Below are 10726 nucleotides of genomic sequence, written 5' to 3'. Positions count from 1 at the left end.
AAGAGGTAACCAGTTCTACCTGTAAACACTTTACAAAGCCACCCGTTTCTCTCTATCCCCACCACCCTCATCCAAGTCCCTCTTCTCCCTCCAGGCAGCAGCTTCCTCCCCAGGGTCCCTACCTCCAGTCCAGCCGCCTGAGGTCTATTCTTCCCTGCAGCCAAAGGGAAGCTTCCAGCTCCCGATCTCGTTCTCTCAGCCGTCCACTCAGTATCCAAGCATTCAGTGTGCCCAACAAGGCCCTGAGGGACCTGTCCCTGCCCATCTCTGCAGTCCCAGTCCCCCTCACCCACACCTCTATCCCCTACAACTCACAGTTCCTGGAACTCAGCACGTCGCTTCCTTAGCACAAGCAGTTCCCTCTTCCTACAACACTCTTTCCTACCTCCTCTCTCTTCCCCTGGCTCTTTTTCTCCTTCAGGCCTCAGCTCAGACACCACCGGCTCCAGGAAGCCTTCCCTGACCACCTGGGCTGAGTTAAGTGCCTCCTCCAGGCACCTGTTTACCCCCGTTCTTACAAGAGCAGTAGCTGCTCTTGCCTGTTGTTGTTGTTGTTGTTGTTGTTGAGACGGAGTTTCACTCTTGTTGCCCAGGCTGGAGTGCAGTGGCGCGATCTCAGCTCACTGCAACCTCTGCCTCCCGGGTTCCAGTGATTCTCCTGCCTCAGCCTCCTGAGTAGCTGGGATTACAGGTGCCCGCCACCATGCCTGACTGATTTTTTGTATATAGTAGAGACAGGGTTTCACCATGTTGGTCGGTCTGGTCTTGAACTCCTGACCTCAGGTGATCCACCCACTTCTGCCTCCCAAAGTGTTGGGATTACAGGCGTGAGCCTCTGCGCCCAGCCTACCTTTTTAACAACCTGTCTCACCACCTAGTGAGCAATATCAGGGCAGGGACAAAGTCCTCTTTTGTTCTCAGAGCCTAGTGCAGGCCTGGCACAGTAAGTACTCAGGGAAACCCAGTGGAAGGGAGGTAGGAATTCTGTAATGCAGGCTGGGGACCTCACATCTCACATGAGACTGGTACATGAGTGAGGTTGGACTGTGGGGTTCCCCGAGCCTCCCTTCTCCCAAGAAGGCCCTGGCCACTTGGAGAGGCCTGGAGCAGAGGTCAGGGAGGGACCACTGGGGGCTGAGGTCATAAATGTCCAGGCCGAGGGAGTGGAGTCCTCCTCCAAGTGCCAAACGCCTGGGCAGTAACAAGTGAACGACATGTCTGTCTCCCCTATAAAGAGTGTCCCAGGCCAGGCACAGTGGCTCATGCCTGTAATTCCAGCACTTTGGGAGGCTGAGGAGGCAGATGACCCAAGCTCAGAAGTTTGAAATCAGCCTGGGAAACATGGAAAAACCCCATCTCTACACAAAATACAAAAAAAAAAAAAAATTAGCCAGGCATGGTGGTGCATGCCTGTAGTCCCAGCTACTTGGGAGGCTGAGGTGGGAGGATCACCTGAGCCCAGGGAAGTGAAGGCTGCAGTGAGCCATGATTGCACCACCGCACTCCAGCCTGGGTGACAGAGTGAGATTCTGACTCACAAAAAAAAAAAAAAGTATCCCGGCCAGGCGCGGTGGCTGACACCTGTAATCCCAACACTTTGGGAGGCCGAGGTGGGCAGATCATGAGGTCAGGAGTTCGAGACCAGCCTGACCAACATGGTGAAACGCCATCTCTACTAAAAATACAAAAAAATTAGCCGGGTATGGTGGCATGTGCCTGTAATCCCAGCTACTTGAGAGGCGGAGGCAGGAGAATCGCTTGAACACGGGAGGCGGAGGTTGCAGTGAGCAGGGATCACCTCACTCCACTCCAGCCTGGGCGACAGTGTGAGACTCCGTCTAAAAAAGTGTCCCGATAAAGAATGTCATGCAGTGGTTACTTCCATGGGCTATGCAGGCAGGCAGACTGGGTTTCAAATCCTAGCTCTGTTACCTCCCAGTTATGTGACCCTGGAGGAGTGACTTCACCTCCCTGATGTTCGCTCTGCTCATCTATAAAACTGAGCATAATACGGCCGGGCACCGTGGCTCACGCCTGTAATCCCAACACTTTGGGAGGCTGAGGCAGGAAGATCACTTGAGGACAGGAGTTCAAGACCAGCCTGGGCAACATAGTGAGACCTCATCTCTACTAAAAGTAGAAATAAAAATTAGCCAGTCATGGTGGCATGCACCTATAGTCCCAGCTACATGGGAGGCCAAGATGGGAGGATCACTTGAGCCCCAGGAGTTCAAGGTTGCAGTGAGCTATGATCATGCCACTGCACAAAAGCCTGCAAGACAGAGCAAGACCCTGTCTCAACAAAAAAAGGAATCTGGGGAAAACACAATAACAACAGTACAAAGAATAATTCACTCAGTCTTTACAACCATTAAAGGAGGTGGGTACTCTCCTTGTGCCCATTTTATAGATGATGAAATTGAGGCCTGAGGGCATGCAGGACATAGGTAGCTGAGGCTGGATTTAAACCAGGCAGTCTGAGTCCTCCAACCCTTTAACCACCGCCCTACGCTGCTCTCAAAGCCCCAAGGCCTACCTTTCCTGTCAGTCTGGCTGCTGCTCACCAAACAGATCAGCTGCATGATCTCAGGCATGTGAACCTTTCTCTGGGCCTTAGTTTTCCCACCTTCCCAGAGAGGATCACAGGAGCCAGTGCTGAAGGACACTCCCTTTTGGTTTAACAATCCAGGCCATGGCCAGTGTCTGGCTGGAGCTGGTGACCCACTGACCAGCTAGCCCCAGCTGGGGCAACACACTCCATGGGCTGGACTGTCACAGGCGGGTCACCGCACATAGACAGCTGTACCATCCCCTCCACATTGGTGGGGTTCTGGCCTCTGCCTATTTCCAGCCCCCCAGGGTCCTTGAGGGAGGCTGCAGCGGCCACCCCCAGATGTCTATTCCTGTCCCTGGCCTAGCGCCGTGCTGGGGAAGCAGCAGCTATTTTGAGGTCCTTCTCCCTCCAAGTGTGAGCGGTGGGAACGCGCTGGGAACATCCCGAACTGGGAGGCCGCCCGCCCGCCACAGCCTTGCCTTGGATCCGGGCCACACCAGTCCTGTGGCTCTGCCTCTTCTCCTAAGATCAGCTCTGGCAATGTGATCAGCTCTGATCACAGCCACCGCCCTGGGATAACCCAGGAGAACTGATTGCAAGGGGCTCCTGCTGGAGATGGGAGCACAGGGTGGCTGGGCTTTGCCCCTGGGGGGAGGACTGGACCCACTAGCTGGGAGAAGGAACCACTCTGAGCTTGAAATTGGGGACAATATTGAAAACAGTACTATAAAAATACCTGGCCAGCCGCAGTGGCTCATGCCTGTAATCCCAGCACTTTGGGAAGCCAAGGTGGCAGGATTGCTTGAGCCCAGGCCTTTGAGACCAGCCTGGGCAACATAGCGAGACCCTGTCTCTATTACATTTTAATGTATATTTTTTAAAAATACCTGACATTTCTTGAGTGCTCACGATTAAACAGGCCTTGTTCTAAGCATGTGACATGAATGTAAACTGTTTAATCCTCACAGAAAGGAAACAGGTTCAGAGAGGGAAAGTGACTTGCCCAAGGTCACACAGCCAGTAATGGCTGAATGAAGACTTGAACCCAGGTCAGCTGGCTCCAGTTCATGCTTTTAATCACTTTTCTCCCCTCTGAACCCTCCAAGCCCAGGGGCTAATATGAATTAGGAGAAAGACCACTAGCTTGAAGAGTCCATCCCTCTTTGTAATTGGGCCAGGCAGACTACCTCTGTGAACTCAGCTCTCTCATCTCTGAGATGGGAATAATGATAGTACCCACTTCCAAAGCTAAGGTAAGGACTGGTGTTAACATACCTTGGGGACTGGGGCTCAGTAACTTTTTTTACTTTTTTTTTTTTTTCTGAGACAAAGCCTTGCTCTGTCACCCAGGCTGGAGTGCAGTGGTGCACTCATGGCTCACTGCAGCCTCAACCTCCTGGGCTCAAGCAATCCTCCCACCTCACACTCCCAAGTAGCTGGGACTACAGCCAAGTGCCACCATGCCTGGCTAATTTGTACTTTTTTGTAGAGACGGGGTCTCACTTTGTTGCCCAGGCTGGTCTTGAACTCCTGGGCTCAAGCAATCCTCCTGCCTCAGCCTCTCAAAGTGCTGGGATTATAGGCATGAGCCACCGTGCGTGGCCAGTAACTTCTTTAAATTATGAAACTAACATATGCACATCTCCATTTGTCTTTTCAGGATGCTACAACAAAAATACCACAGACTGGTTGGCTTAAACAACAAATATTTATTGCTTTTATTGCTCACAGTTCTGGAGGCTGGGAAGTCCAAGATTAAGGTGCCAGGAGATTCTGTGTCCTCATGTGGCAGGAGAGGGAGAGAGCACTCTCTGGGGTCCCTCTTTTTTTTTTTTTTTTGGAGACAGGACCTTGTTCTGTCACCCAGGCTGGAGTGCAGCGGTGTGATCTCAGCTCACTGCAACCTCTGCCTCCCAGGCTCAAGCTCAAGTGATTCTCCTGCCTCAGCCTCCTGAGTAGCTGGGATTACAGGCATGCACCACCACGCCCAGCTAATTTTTGTATTTTTAGGAGAGGCGGGGTTTCACCATGTTGCCCAGGCTGGTCTTAAATTCCTAGAATCAAGTGATCCACCCACCTCAGCCTCCTGAAGTACTGGGATTACAGGCATGGGCCACAGTCCCCAGCCTGGGGTCCCTTTTATAAGGGCACTAATACTATTCATGAGGGTTCAACTCTTATGACCTAATCACCTCCCAAAGGCCCCACCTCCTAATACCATCATCTTAAAGGTTAGGATTTCCGTATATTAATTTGAGGAAACATAAACATTCAGCACACAAACATATGGCAAAATAAAATGGAAAAACAGAGGACATGGTAGAAACTAAGGCCTTCCTACTTCACACCTGAATTCCTCTCCCCAGAGGTAACCACCATCAACAGCTTCTTGGGTCACCCTTTGGAAATTTTCCATGCAAATAAAGGCAGAGAAGCCATACAGAACAGTGGTTAAGAACATGGACTGCCTGATCCAAATTCTGGCCCTGCTGTGGACAAGCTACGTGAAGCTTAGGCCAACAGTTTGTTCTCCCTGAGCCTCAGTTTCCTTATCTGTAAAATGGGGTTAATAAAACCAAGTACCTACTTTATAGGGTAGTTGTCAGGATTAAATGAGTCAGTCTAGGCAGTGTTTGTTTATTTATTTATTTATTTTTTGAGACAGAGTTTTGCTCTGTTGCCCAGGCTGGAGTGCAGTGGCACAGTCTCAGCTCACTGCAACCTCTGCCTCCTGGGTTCAAGCGATCCTCCTGCCTCAGCCTCCCGAGTAGCTGGGATTTACAGGCAACTACCACCATGCCCAGCTAGTTTTTTGTATTTTTAGTAGAGATGGGGTTTCACCATATTGGCCAGGCTGGTCTCGAACTCCTGACCTCAAGTGATCCGTCCACCTCGGCCTCCCAAAGTGCTGGGATTGCAGACGTGAGCCACCGCGCCCAGCCTAGGCAGTGTTTAGAATGAACATTCCCTGGCCCATAGTTGTCCGATAAATACACACATACAGTGGACCCCTTCTGGTAAACACTGAGGTGGCCTTTTGCTATAACCAACAATGCTGCAAGCAAGACACATCCTCGTTCACCTGTCATTTGGCACAAATGCGACAATCTCTGTGGGAGAAATTGCTGGTGGAGAAATTGCTGGGTCAAACAGTAGAGCCCTTGTAATTTCAATTAATTTTTGGATGAGCGAATTCTCACAGCAGGCAGGGACAGGGAAAGAGGTTCACAGGGCAGCGAGGACAAAGGAGGAGCAAGATGCAATGTTTTGACTGAAGTCCAGGGAGGGCTGCATCTGTCCCAGCAACCTGGAGGATGCGGCGGCTTCCCAAGCCCCTGGCTAAGCAGATGGAGGGTTTAATTTCATCTAGATTGTCCCCATAAGGGTTTTACAGAAAATTGGTTAAGATTCGAGGAGTAGGAGCCTCTTACGAGCAGTGGCTGCTTAATAAAATGCTGGAGCAGATACAGTTTCCCTTTGCCACCATCCACAACAGCAGCGTCTGGGCTCTGACAGAAACCCCTCAGATGCCAAAGTCACCTCAGAATGGTACCCCAGTTGCGCTCTCCTTCCTCAGCATCTTTCTAGGTCCCAGAATACAGAGTAGAGAGCAAGGGGTTAAGAGCACGGGTTTTAGGGTAAGACAGATGTCCACCCAAATTTACTGTGTCAACTTGGGCAAGCCATTTTCCTCCCTGTGTCTCAGAGGATAATGGGTCCTAACTTCATGAGGCTGATGTGAGGACTCAATCAATCAAACCCAGAAAAGACAGTGGCCAGCACACTGGGAGAGCCCAATTAATGATCACCCAGGAGACACGGATGAAGAATAAAGACAGTGATCCTGGCTGGACACGGTGGCTCACACCTGTAATCCCAGCACTTTGGGAGGCCGAGGCAGGCAGATCACATGAGGCCAGGAGTTCGAGACCAGCCCGGCCAACATGGCAAAACCCCGTCTCTGCTAAAAATACAAAAAATAGCCAGGTATAGTGGTGGGCACCTGTAGTCCCAGCTACTCAGGAGGCTGAGGCAGGAGAATCGCTTGAACCTAGGAGGCAGAGGTTGCGGTGAGCCAAGATGGAGCTACTGCCCTCAAGCCTGTGGGACAGAGTGAGATCCTGTCTCAGAAAAAAAAAAAAAAGACAGGCCGGTCGCGGTGGCTCACGCCTGTAATCCTAGCACTTTGGGAGGCCAAGGTGGGTGGATCACGAGGTCAGGAGATGGAGAGCATCCTGGCTAACACGGTAAAACCCTGTCTCTACTAAAAATACAAAAAATTAGCCAGGCGAGGCGGCACGTGCCCGTAGTCCCAGCTACTGGGGAGGCTGAGCCAGGAGAATCGCTTGAACCCGGGAGGCAGAGGTTGCAGTGAGCTGAGATCGCGCCACTGCACTCCAGCCTGGGCGGCAGAGGGAGACTCCATCTCAAAAAAAAAAAAAAAAGAATCTGAGAAGTCCCAGGACGACTGTAATAATGCTAACAGTAATAACAGTGACCACCCCATTGATCCAGGGGATACCTGACTCGGCTAAGGGCACAGGCTGGGGTCAGACAGACGTGGATTGGGCTCTATTGTGCACCTGGGTGAGTTGTGATGTCGCACCTGGGTGAGCTCACCTCTCAGAGCCTCGTTGGCTTCCTCAACTGGGGAGGATAATGGCTCTGCGGCCCGGCTGGGGAGAGAACCGAGGAGGGGTTGGGGTGTGAGCCCCCGCCGCTGCCCCTTCGCGGCCGGGGCACACCCCTGCCGCCGTCCAGCGGATCTCCGGGCCCAGGGGAAGACGGCCGCTCCTCCTCCATGCCTCCGCGGGCGGATTCCCCCGCAGCCTCCCGCGCCGCGCAGCGGGGACCCGGGTGATTGCAAACAGCCGCCGGCCTCATTAGGAGACTTGTAATTAGCGGCTGGCGCAGCCCGAGCCGGCGCGCGCTAATTACCGCGGGGAGCCCGCCGCGCCGCCACCGCGCCAGCCCGCCCGCCCGGCCACCGCCGGCGTCTGCACCCTCCTGGGCCAGAAGGGGCCGGGCCTGGTCCAAGACTGGGAGGCCGCGGGCCGTGCCAATGTGCTTCCTCCCGGGGCTGTGCCTGTGGGGGAGAAGTAAATCATTTGTTCAGAACAGCGTTTACTTGCCGGGGGCGGTGGCACACGCCTGTAATCCCAACACTTTGGGAGGCCGAGGCGGGCGGATCACTTGAAGTCAGGAGTTTGAGACCAGCCTGTCCAACATGGTGAAATCTCTACTAAAAATACAAAATTAGCCGGGCGTCGTGGCAGGCGCCTTAATCCCAGCTACTCTGGAGGCTGAGGCAGGAGAATTGCTTGAACCCGGGAGGCAGAGGCTGCAGTGAGCCGACATCGCGTCACTGCACTCCAGCCTGGGCGACAGAGCAAAAAACTGTCTCAAAAAATTCCTGTTGTTTGGCTATATTTTCTTTTTTCTTTTCTTGTTTTTAAGACAGTCTTAAAAATCAGTCTCAAAAAACAAACAAACAAAAAAAAAACAAAAACAAAAAAAAGGGCTTACTATGCACTCGCTGTGCCAGGCATTTTGTCCACATGACCCCGCTTAAACTTCATATCCACCCACGAGGGAGGAACCATTGTTATCCCATTGCACAGATGAGGAAACTAAGATCTGAGACATGAATTAACCCTCCTGACAGCACCTGGCCGGGCCAGTAAATGACGGAGTAGCGAATCGAACCTCCATCTGTCGTCTCTCCATCTTATTACACTAAATGGACGAGTGAAACCCTGCACGGGAGAGCACCAACCGTGTTGACCAGAACAAGGAGTCAGCTGGCTTTGGGTTCGAATTCTGATCCTGCTCCTAACTGGATACGAGGCTTTGGTCTGAGCCCCAACTGCATCTATAAAATGGGCGAAGCATTGCTATTGAAATGAAGGCTGGGAAGTGTTAGGAGTGAAATTTCTATGAGGGGTGGAGCGCTCAGGAGTTGGGGGTGTCTTGCTCTCTCCGCGCACTGCGGGCCTCTGGCGCCCCCTGTTGGCCAAAGGAGGATGCCGCAGACACTTTCTGGTGAAAAGTTGTTCTTGGGTGGGGAGTGCCGTCACTGTCACTGGTCCCTTGGCATGGCCACGGCGTTCCCTCTTCATATTCTTTTCTTCCCTACCTTCCCCCACATCCCTCCTTTAAGGTGGCCAAGAAGAGTGGGAGATGGGAAAATTCAGAACTCATTCCAGATCTTGCAAAAATAGGTTGTGAAAGCTGCCCCCATTACGGGCCTCACAGGACCAGCCAAGGCCAAGACACTTCTACAAATAATCAGGGATGGGCATAAAGACTAAGCTACAAAGCCATGCATCAAAGTATTGGGTATAACAAGAAAACCTAGAAATAATGTAAACGTCTACCAAAGGGATACTGACCAACTTCACAATGGTACGTCCAAACAATGCAATACTGCACAGCTAAAAAAACAGTATTGTCGCTGAAGAGCTGACATGAAAATATAGCCAAATGGCCAGGCGTGGTAGCTCACGCCTGTAATCCCAGCACTTTGGGAGGCCGAGGTGGGTGGATCACCTGAGGTCAGGAGTTCAAGACCAGCCTGGCCAACATGGGGAAACCCTGTCCCTACTAAAAATACAAAAATTATCCAGTTGTGGTGGCACACACCTGTAGTCCCAGCTACTTGGGAGGCTGAGGCAGGAGAATCGCCTGAATCCAGGAGGCAGAGGTTGCAGTGAGCTGAGATCATGCTCCAGCTTGGGCAACAGAGTGAGACTCCGTCTCAAAAAACTAAATAAATAAATACAAAAATTAGCTGGTCGTGGTGGCAGGTGCCTGTAATCCCAGCTACTCGGGAGGCTGAGGCAGGAGAATCGCTTGAACTCAGGAGGCAGAGGTTGCAGCCAGCCTCCTGGCTGCATTTATATAAAGTTTAAGAACAGGCAAAATTAATCTAGCAGGGTAGAAGTGGTAATAGTGGCTGATAGCAGTAAGCAATTTGACTGGAAGAGGGCTCAGGGAACCTTCTGGGATACTGGAAATGCTCTTTATTTTAATCTTGGAGGTGGTTATAGAAGTCTATCCATATGTAAAAATTCATTGAGATGTACACTTAAGAATATGTACTTTATGTAATACCCCATAAGACTTTTTTTTAAATACTTAAAAATAAAAGAAAAAAGCATAATTTAACAGAGGGCATAGTTCTCAAGCTGTTTTCTCTGTCTCAGGACCCCTTTACACACGTTACTGAGGATGCCCAAGAGCTTTTAGTTTTGTGGGTTATATTTACTATGGACATTAAAGTTGAGAAACGTTTAAAAAACAATACACAATTCCTAGAGCAGTGACGTCATCACGTCAAGCAGCCTCTGGAAAACTTGACTGTTCACTCAGAGAGAATGAAAAAGACAAGTAACATCTTAGCATTATTATGAAAGTAATTTTGACTTCGGGGACTCCCAAATCGAGTGAATTTAGGAAATCTCAGTGGTCCCCAGACGGCACTTTGAGAACCACTGGCGCAGGGGGAAAATGACAGAAGAAAACACACTACACGACAACAGTTATTCTCTCTCAGTGCTGGGATTATAATTTATTTGCTTCTTTGTGCTTTTCTGTTAAAAAAAAAAAAGGTAAACGGAAATGGAAAATACAATGACCACGTATTGTTTCTGCGAGCAAAAAACGAGACGGCACACTCGCCTCCCTAAGATTGCTGAAAGGCCCAAACAGCAATAGCATATTTAGCTGTATGGAAGAATTAAACTGAGCTCAAACCTGAAAATAAAAGTCCGATTTCCCGTTTGTCAATCCCTGGGCTGTGAGGTGCAGGGTCTTGCCCTCAAAAGCTCCACCGTTCACCTTGGGGAGAGAATATACTCGCATACATAACTGTGGTGCAAGGTTCCCAGGGCCCCAAGGGTAGCGGCTGCATCCTACACACTATTGTAAACTTCAGTGTGCAACAGAACCATCCATTACAGCTGCAAGCCGCTCCATCCCGGGGTTCAGCCCTCAAACTAGTCAGTGACCCTCCGCAGGACGCATGCGCGCTTACAAACGCAGTTGGGCGGGGCTTGAGGGAGCTGACAGACTTCGGCCTCTCAACTTTCTAGCTCCGCCCTAATATCCTGTCTCCTTCTCTGAATGGCTGAAAGGCTGCGGAAGCAAGCTTCCCATTGGCAGCGGGCAGAA

Source organism: Pan troglodytes, chromosome 10, assembly GCF_028858775.2.
Source record: "Pan troglodytes isolate AG18354 chromosome 10, NHGRI_mPanTro3-v2.0_pri, whole genome shotgun sequence".
In the NCBI taxonomy this organism is placed as follows: Eukaryota; Metazoa; Chordata; class Mammalia; order Primates; family Hominidae; genus Pan; species Pan troglodytes.
The sequence above is the reverse complement of the archived record's forward strand: the minus strand, read 5'-3'. Positions refer to the sequence as shown.